The 16257-nt window shown below is 44.2% G+C and overlaps 1 long non-coding RNA gene across 2 annotated transcripts; it reads right to left on the minus strand.

The window, feature by feature from the left end:
• Positions 1-1697: 1697 nt before the first annotated feature.
• LOC139178171 (uncharacterized) lies at positions 1698-10803 on the minus strand. Of its 2 annotated transcripts, none has more exons than XR_011562558.1 (3): positions 10383-10803; positions 8824-9287; positions 1698-2730 (listed from the first exon to the last, which is right to left on the minus strand). It is a non-coding gene; the product is annotated as an uncharacterized lncRNA (long non-coding RNA). The 2 variants fall into 2 exon arrangements; XR_011562559.1 differs by lacking the exon at positions 10383-10803 and adding an exon at positions 9475-9771.
• Between the last annotated feature and the right edge of the window lie 5454 nt (positions 10804-16257).

Below are 16257 nucleotides of genomic sequence, written 5' to 3' on the forward strand. Positions count from 1 at the left end.
AGCCTGGTGGGCTACAGTCCATGGGGTTACAAAAGAGTCGGAGATGACTTAGTGACTAAGGAACACTATTCCATTGTATGGATGTACCATTCTTTGCTTATCAATGCATCAATTGGTGACCATTTGGGTTGTTTCTATGTTTTGGCTCTTGTGAACGACATTGCCGTAAACACTCATGTTCAAGTTTGTGCATGAACATGTTTTCATTTCTCTTGGCTACACATCCAGGAGTGGAGTTCCTGTGTTCTCTTGTTTTTATTTCTGCCAGCCTGCAATATTTTTATGTTGCAACCCAGGCACATAAAGGGTGTGTAGGATAGAGTGGCATTGGGGCCCTCTGCCCACCGAGGATCCTACTTTTTTTCCCCTACAGTTAAGGTCTTTTACTTTCTTTACTCCCATCATGAGAGTGGTTAAATCAGGGTGGCAGCAACGGAGGTGGTGAAATGGTCTAATTCTGGATATGCTTTTAAAGTAGAGCCAACTGAATTTGCTATAGATTTGATAAGAGTGTGAAAGAGAGCCAGCAATGATTCACAGGGAATGCGCTCCAACAGTTCAGGCTCCTTGGTTCTCACCAAGTGACCTTCTCTGGGTGGAGCAGGCTGGTGCTTCAGCTGAACCTAAGTACCTTTCTCTTTGGGATTTCCCTGGTGGTGCTAGTGGTAAAGAACCTGCCTGCCAATGCAGGTTAGACATAGGAGACTCGGGTTCGCTCCCTGGATCAGGAAGATCTCCTGGAGGAAAGTATGGCAACCCACTCCAGTATTCTTGCCTGGAGAATACCATGGACAGAGGAGCCTGGCAGGCTGAAATCCATACAGTTGCACAGAGTTGGACAGGACTGAAGTAACTTAGCCTGCACCCACGAGGTATCTGCCATCCCTGGACCAGGGTTTGGGATCCCACCTGCACCCTCCCAGTGGTGGAACTAGCTCTGCTCAGGCTGTGCTGGGCTGGAGACGTGGGGTGTGTGAGGTCAGCGTGTCCCCAGCTAAGGTTGACACGTGGTGGCCCCTTAGATGTGGCAAGTGAGATCTGCTATAAGGGATGAGGCGGCTGACCAACATTTGGAAAATGAATCAGGATCTATAAGATGAGGGTGAACAGGGTGGACAGCATGTTGACTGGAGGCAAGGAGGAGGAGGGCAGGCGTGGATGGAGGACCAGAAGCAGGGGCAGACAGGCACTGGCCATCACTTCCATTGGAAAACAGTCTCGAGCTTTTCTGTTCACAAGTCAATGGAATCATCATTGGGAAGGAAGGCTAATTTCTGTCTGGCTCTGCTGTAAGTCAGAACATGAGATCTAAACACTCATGGTCCTTCAGGGATGGAGATAAGCTCTCTCATTGGCCATTCATGATTAAAAGTGAATGGGTCTATCCAGAGAGTCAGATAGCAGGCTTGAGTCCCTTTCTCTAAGTATGAAAGAGTTATTTTTTCCTGGATCATGAAAAATAAATGCCCATTTTTCTTAATCAAGTCAGCATGAGGGATCTACGGAGGAAAGATCGCTGTTTTTGTGAGGGAGGATTTTTTGAATTTTCTGCAGCCAAATATTTCCAAGGTTGTTTCTACATGATTGGCTGGAGAAAACATTGAACTGGTGATACAATGGGGGTTCTGTAGGAGGGCCACCTTCTCAGTGGTGTGGGCCGGTGGGGAAAGGGGGCAGACCCTAATGGGGATCTGGAGTCAAGGGGCCAACATAGAGTTTATTATCATCAGGCATGTGTGTGAAAGTCGCTTCAGTTGCAACCTTTGTTACAGTTGAAATCTTTGCAACCCTTGTTGTTCAGTTGCTCAGTCATGTCTGGCTCTTTGCAAACCCATGGACTGCCACACGCCAGGCTTCTCTGTCCTTCATCATCTCCCAGAGCTTGCTCAAACTCATGTTCATTGAGTCAATGATGCCATCCAACCATCTCGTCCTCTGTTGTCCCCTTCTCCTCCTGCCTTCAATCTTTCCCAGCATCAGGGTCTTTTCCAATGAGTCAGTTCTTCACATCAGGTGGCCAAAGTATTGGAGCTTCAGCTTCAGCATCAGTCCTTCCAATGAATATTCAGGGTTGATTTCCTTTAGGATTGACTGGTTTGATCTCCTTGCTGTCTAAAAGACTTTCAAGAGTCTTCTCCAACACCACAGTTCAAAAGTATCAATTCTTTGGTGCTCAGCTTTCTTTATAGTCCAACTCTCACATCTATACATGACTGCTGGAAAAGCATACATGACTACTTCGACTTTATGGACCTTTGTTGGCAAAATAATATCTCTGGCTTTTAATATGCTAATATGTCTAGGTTTGTCATAGCTTTTCTTCCAAGGAGCAAGTGTCTTTTAATTTTGTGACTGTAGTCACCATCTGCAGTGATTTTGGAGCCCAAGAAAATAAAGTCTGTCATTGTTTCTACTGTTTTCCCATCCATTTGTCATGAAGTGATGGGATTGGATGCCATAATTTTCATTTTTTTGAATGTTGAATTTTAAGCCAGCTTTTCCACTCTCTTCTTTCACTTTCATCAAGAGGCTCTTTAGTTCTTCTTTGCTTTCTGCCATAAGTGTGGTGTCATCTGCATATCTGAGGTTGCTGATATGTCTCCCTGCAATCTTGATTCCAGCTTGTGCTTCATCCAGCCCAGCGTTTCGCATCACTATGTACCTGCAGTTGTGTCAGACTCTGCAAATGCCTTCTTTCATTTGAGTTCTCCTGGCAGCTCTGTGGGGCATCTTACAAAGGAGGAAATATCAACACAGAAAATTAAGTATCTAAAAATACAGATCTGAGATTCAAACATGATTTTATCTGGTTTCAAATCCCAATTTGGGAATTAACTTGCTATCCTAGTCTGCCTTTGGTAACCATAAGTTTGATTTTGAGATCTGTGGGTCTGTCTCTGTTTCGTAAATAAGCTCATTTGTATCATTTTAATTAGATTCCACATGTAAGTGATATGATATGATAGTTGTCTTTCTCTGCCTGACTTCCTTCTCTTGGTATGCAAATCTAGGTCCATCCATGTTGCTGCAAATGGCACTGTTTCATTTTTTTGATGGCAAAGAAGATATACAATGGTCGAAAAACTGTGGGGATAGTGGGTTGCTTGAAGGGGTGTTTTTTAGAAGCTCTCCAGTGGGGAAGAATAACGCTGGGCTTGGTTTGGGAAGGGGATAGAGATAAGAGAAACGGCCCTGTGGGTGGGCCAGCCATGGGATAGACTCAGGCCTGGGGAGCCTGGCTGTGTCCTGAGCATCCATTGCTTTGAAGCACCAGCCAAGGACAGAGTGGTGGAGACAGAGAGGACTGGAAAGAGTGGGAAGGGTGTCTGAGCACCAGATAAGAGAGTTCAGCGACAGGACTCCTTCCAGTGGGAACTGAGAATGCAAACCCGGAAAACAAGACAGAAACTTGCTTGAATCGACTTTTCAACAGCAAAGGGATTATTAAAACTGAGAATCCTGGGATGCCAAGGCTTCATCTTGGGTCCCCAGACAACGGGTCTATGACCATCTGATTTGTTCCAGACAAATATCCAATTGTCCTTCCTGCCTTGATAAGGCCAGACAGGGGCTGAGTGCCTGTAGACAGGGTTGGTTTTCTTCCCCAAGTATTGTGAGCCGGCATTCCTGACCTTTGGAGAGCTCTGCTAGAACTTGCCGTAATGATGCTCTCCTTCAGTCGTCTGCCTGGGGCCCACTGTCAGATTGTGAACTTGGATCCATAACCATGACTGGAGACTGAGCTGACTCTAATGCATAAGAATTGTGTGACCTTGGGTAAGTTACCCATCAGGCTTATCTATAGAAATCGACAAGCTAATTTAAAAATGTATACGAAAAGCAAAGGACCTGACATACTAAGACAGTTTTGAAAAAAGAAAATCCACTCAAAAGACAAAGGTAGAGGACTCCCCCACGTGATTTTGAGACGTACTATAAAACCACAGTAATCAAGACCATGTGGTATTGGGAAAAGGATAGACACATAAATCAATAGGCTCAAACAGAATCCAGAAACAAACCACACGTATACGGTCAACTGGTTTCGACAAAGATGTCAGGAAGTTCGATGGAGAAAGAGTGACCTCTTCAACAGATGTTGCTGGAAAAAAATTGGATATCTAGTATACCAGAAAAGAACTTTGAACCATACTTTGCACCCTATGCAAAAATTAGCTAAGATGAATCATAATAATTGTAAAGCCTAAAACTACAAAACTTCCAGATGAAAACATAGGCAAAATTCTTTTGTGACCCTGCATTAGGAAAGGATTTCTTATATAGGATACAAAAAGCATGAACCATAAAAGAAAACAAATAAGTTGGACTTCATCAGGATTAAACACTTACGCTCTTCAAAAGACACTCATTTCAAGAAAATGAAAAAACAAGATAGTTTGGAGACAATATTTGCAAAACACATTTGATAAAGAACTAGTATTCTGGTATTAACTTTGTGAATGAAGAACTTGAATAAAGAACTCTCACAATTCAAAATAAGAAAACAAGTAACCTCGTTTTTAAAAAATGGACGAAAGACTTGAGCAGATACTTAACCAAAGAATATGTATGGGTAGAAAATGAGCCCATGAAAAAATGCTCAGCATTAGTAGTTATTAAGGAAATGTAAATCAAAATCACAATCAGCTGTGAACTGCATCTTCTTTATCCACTCCTCTGTGGATGGACATTTAGCTGGCTTCGCTGTATTGGCTGTTGTGGATAGTGCTGCAGTGAACACTGGGGTGAATCTATCTTTTCATATTATGGTTTTCTCTGGGTATATGCCCAGGAGTGGAATTGCTGGATCATATGGTGGCTCTATTTTTAGTTTTTTAGGGAATTTCCACACTGTTCTCCATAATGGTTGTCCCAATTTACATTTCCATCAGCAGCGTAGGGTGATTCTCCACACCCTCTCCAGCATTTATTGTTTATAGATTTTTTGATGATGGCCATTCTGACTGGGGTGTAGTGATGCCTCATCGTAGTTTTGGTTTGCCTTTCTTTAATAATTAACGATGTTGAGCATCTATTTGTGTGCTTTTCGGGCATCTGAATATCCTTCCCGTAAGAAGAATGAAATAATGCCATTTGCAGCAACATTGATGGATCTAAGACTATCATATTAAGTGAAGTAAGTCAGATAAAGACAAATATGATATCATTTAAATGTGGAATCTAATAAAATGATACGAATGAACTTATTTACAAAACAGAAACAGTCTTACAGATCTTGAAATCAAACTTATGGTTACCAAAGGGGAAACGGGGGGAAGTGATAAATCAGGAGATTGGGAATGACATATATACACTACTATATATAAGATAGACAACTAAGAGGACTTTACTGCACAGCACAGGGAACTCTACTCAATATTCTGTAACAATCTATATGGGAAAAGAATCTGAAAAAGAATCTACCTGCCAATGTAGGAGGCGCAGGAGATGTGGGTTCAATCCCTAGGTTGGGAAGATCCCCTGGAGTATAAAATGGCAAACCACTCCAGTATTCTTGCCTGGAGAATCCCCATGGACAGAGGAGCCTGGGTGGCTACAGTCCATGGGGTCGCAAAGCGTTGGACACAACTGAGCAGATATGCATGTATATATCATAACTGATTCACTTTGCTGTATACCTGAAACTAATACAACATGGTAAATCAGCTATATTCCAATACAAACTTTTACAAAATCACCATTGGCTGCCACTCCATACCTATTGGAATGGCTGACCATCCCCAGTCCCCACTAGTCTGGTCATTGTTGGTGATGATGTTAGACTGGAGCTCTCAGAGGTTTGATTTTTTTCCCTTTTTCTGGCTTGTGGGATAGTTCCTTGCCCAGGGATTGAACTTGGGCCGTGGCAGTAAAAGCACTGAATCCTAACCACTGGACTGCCAGGAAGTTCGCTCAGAAGTATCTGCTGGGAATGCAAAGTCGAACAATCACTTTGGAAAATAGTTCAGTCGTTTCTTATAAAGTTAAAAAGACATATTTTACCACTCAGGAGCCCCTGCTAGGTGCTTACCCAAAGGAAATGAAAAGACTCACCCATGCAAAAACCTATTTGCAAATGTTTATAGTGGCTTTGTTTAAAACCACCCCAAACTGGAAACAACCCCGTTTGTCTATCCATTGGTGAAGGAATGAAAAAAAATGTAGTGAATCCATACATTGCAATTCTGCTCAGCAAGAAATAGTAACAGACTGCGGTACAGACCCAGACATGGATACATCTCAAGTGTATGATGATGTTTGAAAGAAGCCAGACTCGAAAGGTTACCTATGGCATAGGATTGCATCCCTATGGCATTCTGTAGAAGGCAAGTCAACAGGAATGGCCAACTCCTCAGTGGTTTCACCGAGCTAGGTGTGGTGGGGAGGGGACTGACTGCAAAGCTGCATGAGGGAGCTTTTGGGGGTTCTGGCAGGGTTCTGAATCTTGATTGTGGGTGTGGTTATTGCCAAAACTTAGAGAACTGTATTGGGCTTCTCCGATGACACAGTGGGTAAAGAATCCCCTTGTAACGCAGAACGCAAGAGATGAGGGTTTAGTCTCTCGGTAGGGAAGAGCCCCTGGAGGAGGAAGTGGCAACCCAGTATTCTTCCCTGGGAAATCCCATGGATAGAGGAGCCTTGCGGGCTACAGTCTAAAGAATCTCAAAGAATCCAACGTGACTGAGTGATGATGCATGCATGTGTGCATAGAACAGTCTATTAAAAAGCTTGAATTTCACTGAGTATTAAAAACCTGACAAGGAACTTCCCTGGCAGTCCAGTGGTTAAAGCTTTGCCTTCCAATGCATAAAGTGCGAGTTTAGTCCCTGGCTAGGGAGCTAGTATCCCACACGCCTCGCGACCAGAACACATAAAATGGAAGCTATATTGTAATAGGTTCAATAAAGACTTAAACAAAACCTGACCAAAAATTAACACTTCTTGAAGTTGTATTTTCCGTCAATCAAAAACAATCAAATAGCTGCAGTTTCATGTGACGTGATATGTAACATGATAAATCACACTGGGGAGATAATAAATAGCAAGTCTGCATGGAACTTATGTAGGGGAGTGGGTTTTGTAGTCCATGGTATAAGAAGGATGATGCTGGCAGAGCCATTCGTCTGGAAGGGAATTCTCTGTTCATCAGAGTGACAGGGAAGTGCTGTCCAGGGCGCTGAATTTTCCTGAACTGAGCCTGATCATGCCAACACATCTCTGAGTCCATTTTCTGAAGCCAGGTCTCTCTCTGGACCTCACTGGAGAGGGAGCAGGACTGTATTCTGGACACCATCACTCCCGCTGGACTCCACACCTCACACCTTAAGGCCCTTCTGTCTGCCAACTGCCTCAGCTGCCAGTGAGCACACAGCCATTTCCTTGGAGCCGACAAGTCAAGAGCCAGTAATTCTCCGTCAGGCCGAGGCTACTCTCACAGCACACCACGGAATGGCCATTTCGAAGGGGTAAAGTGCAGGAAAGATCCTTAAAGCTGCCCTGAGAAGGACAGGAAAGGTATTGTTGGGCTGTCCCATTACTGGATGAATATTCAGTGACGAGTATTACCTGGTTAGAGGTAAAAATCCCCAGTATCTTCGTATTTACCTCCTAGTGGATTTGATCCTTCCAGGGCAGACAAAGTCCTTGTCAGGAACCGCTTCCTTACATGAGGGTTCGTTGCCTGGAGAGAGTATGCTTTTGTCTTCAGAAAAGTAGGTCCATTTTTGAACTACTTTCTTCAACTTTGATAAAGGGAAAAGCCCTTTTATCTCCCTTGAAGTTCTTTTCTGCTCCAGGCTCGCCTTAGCTGGATTTGCAATATTCTCTGACCCCACCAAAAGCAGGCTGCCTCTTGAAGAGTCTCCAACAGAAACTTAGTATTAAGGCAAAGCATAGACACAACCCCAAAAGCTCTTCCTGTAATGAAGGAGTCTTTCTAAACTCATAAAATTATCTGATGGAACATGGTCTCAGGAAATAGAAATCTGTTTTGGGAGAACATCTGCTTTTATCATATTTTAGGGGAAAACTGAGGAAGAGAAGGAATTTGCTTATTGCTTTCCCTTTCCATGGCTTCTGTTATTTTTTTGCAAGAGACTTAGGATTTGAATTGTCTTATAGTTCTTTTTCCACCAACCTGAAAATTTCTCTGAGGTTTGTTTTTCTCCGTCTTCCCAGTGTATAGCAGTGTTTGAAATGTAGTAGGGAGAAGGAAGGAAATTACTATTTACTGCGTGTCTGTCCATTATACAGTTAGTTCTAGGGAGGTACTTTATGAGTGTGTGTGTGTGTAGATATAAGTGTATTGGTTAGCTATTGCAACAGTAATGCTGTATAACAAACCATCTCAAAGCTTAGCAGTTTAAAAAAGCCTCAATGTTTGTTTTTTTTTTTTCTGTTGCAGGGATTTTTAAATTTATTGACTATTTATTTTTTAAATTTAGCTTTTATTTTCTTTGGAGTATAGTTGACTTACAATGTTGTGGTAGTTTTTGGTGTACAGGAAAGTAATTTAATTATACATATATACATTTCTGTTCTTTTTCAGATTCTTTTCCCATATAAGTTATTACAGAATATTGAGTAGAGTTCCCTGTGATATACAGTAGTCCTTATTGATTATCTATTTTATGTATAGTAGTGTATATATGTTAACCCCAAACTCTTAATTTATCCCTCTCTCTCACCTTTCCCCTTTGGTAACCATAAGTTTGTTTTTGATGTCTGTAAGTCTATTTTTGCTTTGTAAACAAGTTCATTTGCATCATTTTTAGATTAGATTGTAAGTGATATCATATATTTGTCTTTCTCTGGCTGACTTACTTCACTTAGTGTGACAATCTCTAGCTCCATCCATGTTGCTGCAAATGGCGCTATTTCATCCTGTTTTATGGCTGAGTAACATTCCATCACATATATGTACCATATCTTCTTTATTCCTGTGTCGATGGACATTTAAGTTGCTTCCAAGGAAGTTTATAGTAATACAATCTCGCCTCGGGAAACAAGAAAAATCTCAAACAAACAACCTAAACTTACACCTAAAGCAATTAGAGAAAGAAGAGCAAACAAAACCCAAAGTCGATCATTTGTTCTTGTCCATATTGTTTAGGCTTTGGCTGGTCTAAGTTGAGTGGGGCTGGGGGTGGTTAGGTGGTTCCTTTTGCAGGTCTGTGAGTTAACCAGGATGGCTCTGTTCTGGGCTCTGGTCATTGAGGTGGCTCTTCTCCATGTGTCTCTCATCCCCCTGGGACCAGGAGTCCAGCCAAGGCATGCTTTTCTCTTGCCTATGACAGAGGGACAAGAGACCAGGTGGAAGCACACAAGGCCTCCATGGCCCATGCTAGGGATTGGTACAATGGTGTTCAGCTCATTCACTCTGTCAAAGCAAGTGACGTGGCTGAATCTAGAGTCAGGGGATGGGGAGTCAGGCGGAGGAGGTGGTGGGCCGGGAGGGGGGCGCTTCAAACTCACCAGGCAAAGCATGAGCGAGGAACGAAGACTGAGGGCAATAATGCAGTCCACGACAAGGTTTCACCCTGACAACCCTGTGTGCTAGATACGCATTATTCCCATTTTACTAATGAGAAGACTAAGGGAGAAGAAGGCCAGGCCCGTGTTAAAAGCTTGTTCTCAAACAAACCAAAAAAACAGTGCTATTCAGGATCTGCATTTAAAATAGAGCACTTGTTCCTAACTGTACATACATGTACACACACACACATCAGTTAGGATATATTTATATATTATGGAAAAATGTAAATATTATACATATTTTTAGTATGTATACATCACATAATACATGTGTATAAATATTATAGTTACACAAATATTGTAATAATTATGATGATATAATATATACATCATGTTTTATGCATATATATATATATATACACACATAGGCTTCCCTGGTGGCTCAGATGGTAAAGAATCTGCCTACAATGCAGGAGACCCAGGTTTGATCTCTGGGTTGGGAAAATTCCCTGGAGTAGGAATGGCTACCCACTCCAGTGTTCTTGCCTGGAGAATTCCACAGACAGAGGAGCCTGGTGGGCTATATAGTCCATGGAGTCACAAAGAGTCAGACAAGACTGAGCGACTAACACTTTCATTTTTACTAATACATATATAGTATCAATTTATTTATTATGTAGTTTATGACCACCTCATTAAACTGTAATCCCTTTGCTCAATAAATATTACCACTTGAGGAAAAAATAAGTTTGTTTTCTTTGTAGCTTTCCCCGTTCTCTCTTCCTGGTGTTTCCTGGAGCTCCATGAACTCAAAGCCACAAGCCCAGCTGAAAGTTAAAACAATTTAACCAAGGAACTCTGTCCTGAACTAAGCTGCCGTTTGTCTGCGGTCTCGCTTATGCACTTACCCTGGGTCTGTGCCATTGCCACGCGCTGGTAGAGTTCAGCCTTTGACCAGCTGGGCTGCTTTCGATGCTCGGTCACGCCCTGCTCTGTGTGGAGCAGTCAGACCTGAAGACGCAGGCACGGGGGGCCCCCACCGCAGAAGGGGCTCTCTGTCCAGTCTGTTTCTTCTTGTCCTCTTTGCCAAAATGACCCCGTTTGCTAGAGGACAATTTCAAGCCTGCTCTGGGTGGATTTCTTAATCAAAATGGATTATGCCAGCGTAAAGGAATGTGTCCTTCTAGGTTAGCTGCCAAAGGCCCCAACCATTCCACTGAACTAGGACAGTCAGAAATACTCCTCTGTGTCTGTCAGCACCAACCCAGCATCTCCTGGTGGCCCTTGGTGGTGGTCTCACTGAAGAGCTTGTCAGGTCTGAGGAGGAGATCTGGGGGGAGGCAAGGCCAGCTGGCCAGGGCAACGCTGGTGACTCAGAAGGTGACGTTCTCCTCTCTGAGTCACCAAGGAGCTCCGTGAAGGGCCCTGTGGGAGTCTGCATTTTGCCAGATGCAGACATTGTGTTTTTCCTGCCAGCGAAGTTGTTTTTCTGCCTACATGGGTCACCAGCTGGCTGCTCTCAGCGTAGATGCCCACAGAAAAGTGAACTGAAGCAAATGGTCCCCATGACAGCCCTTAAGGCTCACAACGCACCTCCGCTCTGTGGGTGAGAAGCATCTGGAAGTCGGGGGTGGTGGTACCTCACAGGGTGCCCTGTCTGTCTGCAGACTTCTTGCATGTACCACTCACAGCCATTTCAAAAGTTTCTTTTTTAACTTTTCATTTTTTTCATTTATTTTTACATTTTTAACACCAAGAACATTTTGTATCGCGGTATAGCCGATTAACGGTGCTGTGATCACTTCAGGTGAACAGTGAAGGGACTCAGCATATACGTGTATCCACCTCCCCCAGACTCCCCTCCCACCCAGGCTGCCACATAACATTGAGCAGAGTTCCATGTGCTGTAAAATAGGTCTTTGTTGGTTATCCATTTTAAATATAGCAGTGTGTACTGAACTTTTTGTTTTGTATTGGGGCACAGCTGACGAATAATGTTGTGATAGTTTTAGGTGAATAGTGAAGGGACTCAGCCAAACATGCATATGAATCCATCTCCCCCAAACTCCCCTTCCATCCAGGCTGCCACATCACACTGAGCAGAGTTCCCTGTGCTAGACAGTTGGTCCTTATTGGTTATCCACTTTAAATACAGCAGTGTGTGCATGTCCATCCCCAACTCTCTAACTATCCCTTCCCTCTATCCCTCCCCCTGGCAACCATAAGTTCGTTCTCTTAAGTCTGAGTCTCTTTCTGTTTTATAAGTTCATCTGTATCATGTCTTTTTAGATCCCACATATAAGGGATGTTGTACAATATTTCTCCTTCTCTATCTGACTTATTTCCCTTGTGCGACAATCTCTAGGTCCATCCACCTTGCTGCTAATTCCCTTATTTCATTGCTTTTAATGAGCCATTGCCAAAGTTTTGAACAGTTACCTCTGACATCCTGACTGGATCTCAGGCAAAACCTCATTTCCTGTCTCTTCGGACCCTCTCCACATGAGCATTGTTCCCAGCCATGTCTCTGAGGCAGCCCAGTAGAAGGAATGTTTCTCACCCAGGATGGGGGGGCAGTGGGCTGGGGGGAATGATGGAGACATCATTTCAGATAAACCAGCAAAATGCTTGTTTCTTGGGACAGCGATGGGTTTCAGTTTTGGAGAAATTTCTGAGCGACTTTGAAAATGTTGGTGGATGAATGGGGCTATTGTAATGCCAGTCATCTTTATATACCTGTTACTCACCACTGCTTGTAATAATCCCTCAGAAGCTAGGGATGAAATTGGTTTCTCAGTGATTCTTCTTTGCACTCCAGATAATTCCTATATGACTATTTGCAAGCCTCCAAACTTTGGCAGAGTTCGTTGGTGACATGCTTCAGTAGGAAGACAAGGTAATTTTATTTCATTACGAATGTATTGCCTTCTGGGCTTCCCAGGTGGCGCTAGTGGTAAAGAACCCACCTGCCAGTGCAGAAGACGGGAGAGACTGGGGTTTGATCCCTGGGTTGGGAAGATCCCCTGGAGGAGGAAATGGCAACCCATTCCAGTATTCTTGCCTGGACAATCCCATGGACAGAGGAGCCTGGCGGGCTACAGTCAATAGGGTCGCAGAGTCGGATACAAGACAGCATGCACGCAGGGATTGCCTTCTAGGCGCTGGTTTAATGGGACGAGGGCAGGGAACGAGGAAGGAAGGAGGGAGGGTAGAAAGGAACCAGCACTTTCTGAGTGTGGACCAGATATTTGATACTTTCAGGGCAATGGCCCCATTTCATTGTTCCCACAAATCTTTGGGGTGGGTACTTGGATTCCCACTTCACAGATGAGGAAACTGAGACTGCATAAATGGAACTAGCCAATGATCTGGAAAATAACAAGCGGGGAGTCAAACCCAAGTCTTTCTGCATCCAAACCAAAAGCGAACCAAATGCTTGCTGCCACTCACAGAACACCTGTGCTCCTTACCAGTCTCCCTAGGCAGTGCTTTCCTTTCTTCTATCATTGAAACAACCAGAGCTTCACCCCATCACCTCCTGGACAAATAGCTATGACTTTCTCTCCATCTCATCTGTGCCTTTCAATATTCCACTCCTCAGACTTCCCCTGGAGTTAGATTTGGCTTTAAACACACAAAAAATGATTTCTCACTGCAGGTGGCCGAAGACTCTTCTCAATTAGCATCAGCTTTCCAGCCCCTCACATAGTTCCTTTGGCTGCTTCCAGCCCTTCGTTGCTGCTGCTGCTAAGTTGCTTCAGTCGTGTCCGACACTGTGTGACCCCACAGACGGCAGCCCACCAGGCTCCTCTGTCCCTGAGATTCTCCAGGCAAGAACACTGGAGTGGTTGCCATTTCCTTCTCCCAGCCCTTCATTAGCAACATCTAAATGATGCTGTACACGCAGTTCATATGCTGAAACAGGGCCACACACAGCCATTTAACCCATAAGGTGGAGCGCCTGACCTTGGAGAACTTTCTGTCCAGGGCAGCATGAGTTCCAAAGCGCAGGCCACAGGAGCACGACTCAAGGAAAGAAGCAGGAATATGGAAGGTAAACAAAACCTTTGTACCTTGTTCAGGTGAAGGAGTGAAACAGTGGCGTTTATTCTGGAAATCAGATCCCAAAGCTGGCCATTCAAACACATCTCCCCACCCCCTCAGGGGAGTGTAACAAGACAAAATGGAGACATGGAATTAGCACAGATTTTTAAAAATTATTTTTTACTGGAGTATGGTTGCTTCACAGTGCTGTTAGTTTGTGCTGTTCAGCAAAGTGAATCAGCTATACGTGTGCATGTATCCCCTCTTTTTTGGATTTTCTTCTCATTTGTATCACCGTAGAGCACTGAGTAGAGTTCCCTGTGCTACACAGTAGGTTCTCACCAGTTGTCTATTTTATACACAATATACATAGTGTATATATGTCAATTCCAATCTCCTGATCCATCCTCTGCCTTTCCCTCTTGGTATGCATACATTTATTCTCTACGTCTGGAGAGCACCAATTCCCTTGGCAAACTGGCCTTTGACCTGGCTCATTTTCCTCCATGCCCCATGTTTGACTCTATCATAACTTGTTCTCCTGTTCCAGCTGTTTTCACAATAACAGTGCCCAGAGGTCTGGTCCCTGAGCTGACTCTCTCTGATGGCCAAGGTGGCCCCCAGGATGTCTCGCCCTTGTCCTGTGGGTTACCTTCGTGGCTAGTGCCCTGATTTCTACTGTCCTGCGTGGATACCAGCTCTTCCTCTTCCCCTCTCCACGCTGAGACACCAGTGCTGACTCCTCCTCTGCCCAGCTTTCTATTTTTCCCACTTCCTTCCACCACTCCATTCTCATTTCAGTGGAGGACTTGAGCTGGGGGCATGTTAGTGTTATTCTATTGGCCACTGGGAGCTGTTGAAGATTTGTGAGCACAGAGCTGGCTCTGTCAATGGGGACCTGGAGGTGGTGAGTAGGATGGGGACCCAGTCAGGGACATCATTCATGACGTTGTAATTGTGGAGGAAAGGACAGTGAGGGTCCTAAGCTAGGATGCCAGTGCTGGGGATGAACATGAGAGCGGAAATGCTGAAGGAGTTCCTTTCCCCCTGGGATTCCTAAGCCCCTAGGTCTTGGAAGGGAACTCTAGCCTTTACACTGAGAATATCCAAATTTTGACTTTTGAGTAAAGCTTGCCTTGGAAAGGATTCACAGGTGAAAGTTATATAATTCTTAGCAGTAATGTGGGTAATGGCTAGCTTTGTACAAAATAAAAGAGCTAGGAAAGAGGTTTTGGTCTCAAACAAAGGAAGGAGAGAAAATAACCTGAATTAATAAAAACAAAAGAAGAGGTCTCGAGTTAGGTTCAGAAAACTGGACAAGAAAGGAAGATCAAGACTTTTCCAGTGAGGGAACAGGAAGGAGGAGGGGCTGTGTGCTTTAGTGGAGCAAAAACTCATGCTATTTATCTATTTGTCTCTTAGTTGACACTGGAATTACTGTTAGGAAAGAAAATATTTTATTTAGGAGAATATCCTTCTCGGTATAGAAGATGAGGTAGATAATTTCTCTACATTGTAAATAAGCAACAGTGTGGTGATGGGGTGGGGCAGTGGGGAAGAGAGGAGCAGAGAGAAGATAGGAAGGGGGTGAAAAGAGACAGGAAAGAATATTAGGATATCGTGGTAGGTGCTGGGACTTTTAGGAATGGGGATAATAGGAGCCCCCTCCCCGGTGGTCCCGTGGCTAAGACTCCACACTCCCAATGCAGGGGCCCAGGTTCCATCCCAGGGCAGAGAACTAGATCCCACATGCTGAACTAAGACTTGGTTCCACCAAATAAATTAATTAATTAAAAGAAACAATGGGGATGATGTTACTCAGTTGGAAATGATTTGCATTTCTGAGACATGCTTCCCTTTCCCCCTTTCCCAGGACCTTTGGAAAGTCTGCTACTTCCAATGGGAGGTGTTTTATTTTTTTTTAAATCCACAGACACCACAGCTGTGCTGGGTCCATTGCCCAGGTTGATGCTATGGGAATTAGGGGGCTTCATTCAGGGGTAAGTGAGGTTATCCACCTGCTGACCACCTGATTTAGCTACAGGAACCTGAACTGGAAGGGACCCTTAGATTATGCAAACTTTTCAGGAACAACCAGAAAGCTTGGGAGAGGAACCTGGATTTCTACACGGCAAGGACCGACAAAAGTTCTAGCGGGTCACACCTGGGCCTTAAGGGCAGGGAGACCCTACTTAGATTACCTGTGTTGGTTTTTCTGGTTTGTGGCCGGAGGGCAGGGTGAGGAGGGGGAGTCCAGATTGCCTGAATATGTTACACTAATTTGGAATAACCAATACTGGATGCAGAGACCTTCGGACCAGCTCAAATGTGAAACCTGGGAAACTCGGCTCAGTGGGGGATATGAGGATTGGGGAAGTGAGGATTTTGGATCTGATCTCTGTGGGTTAGTGTGTCAGGAGGCTGCAACAGCAGCAGATACAGCCAACTGGAGCTCATGTCCTGGGTCTTCCAGCCACAATAAGGACGGCTTTCTTGAGATCCTTCCAAACTGCCTCGTTCTGAGATGTATAAGCTATACTCTGAATTGGGCTTCCCTGGTGGCTCAGCATTAAAGAACCCGCTTGCCAATGCAGGAGACCTAGGTTCAATCCCTGTGTTGGGAAGATCCCCTGGAGAAGGAAATGGCAACCCACTCTAGTATTTTGGCCTGGGAAATCCCGTGGACAGAGGAGCCTGGTGGACTACAGTCCATGGGGTTGCAAAGAGTCAGACATGACT

This window comes from Bos indicus, chromosome 21 (assembly GCF_029378745.1).
Source record: "Bos indicus isolate NIAB-ARS_2022 breed Sahiwal x Tharparkar chromosome 21, NIAB-ARS_B.indTharparkar_mat_pri_1.0, whole genome shotgun sequence".
NCBI classification, from domain to species: domain Eukaryota; kingdom Metazoa; phylum Chordata; class Mammalia; order Artiodactyla; family Bovidae; genus Bos; species Bos indicus.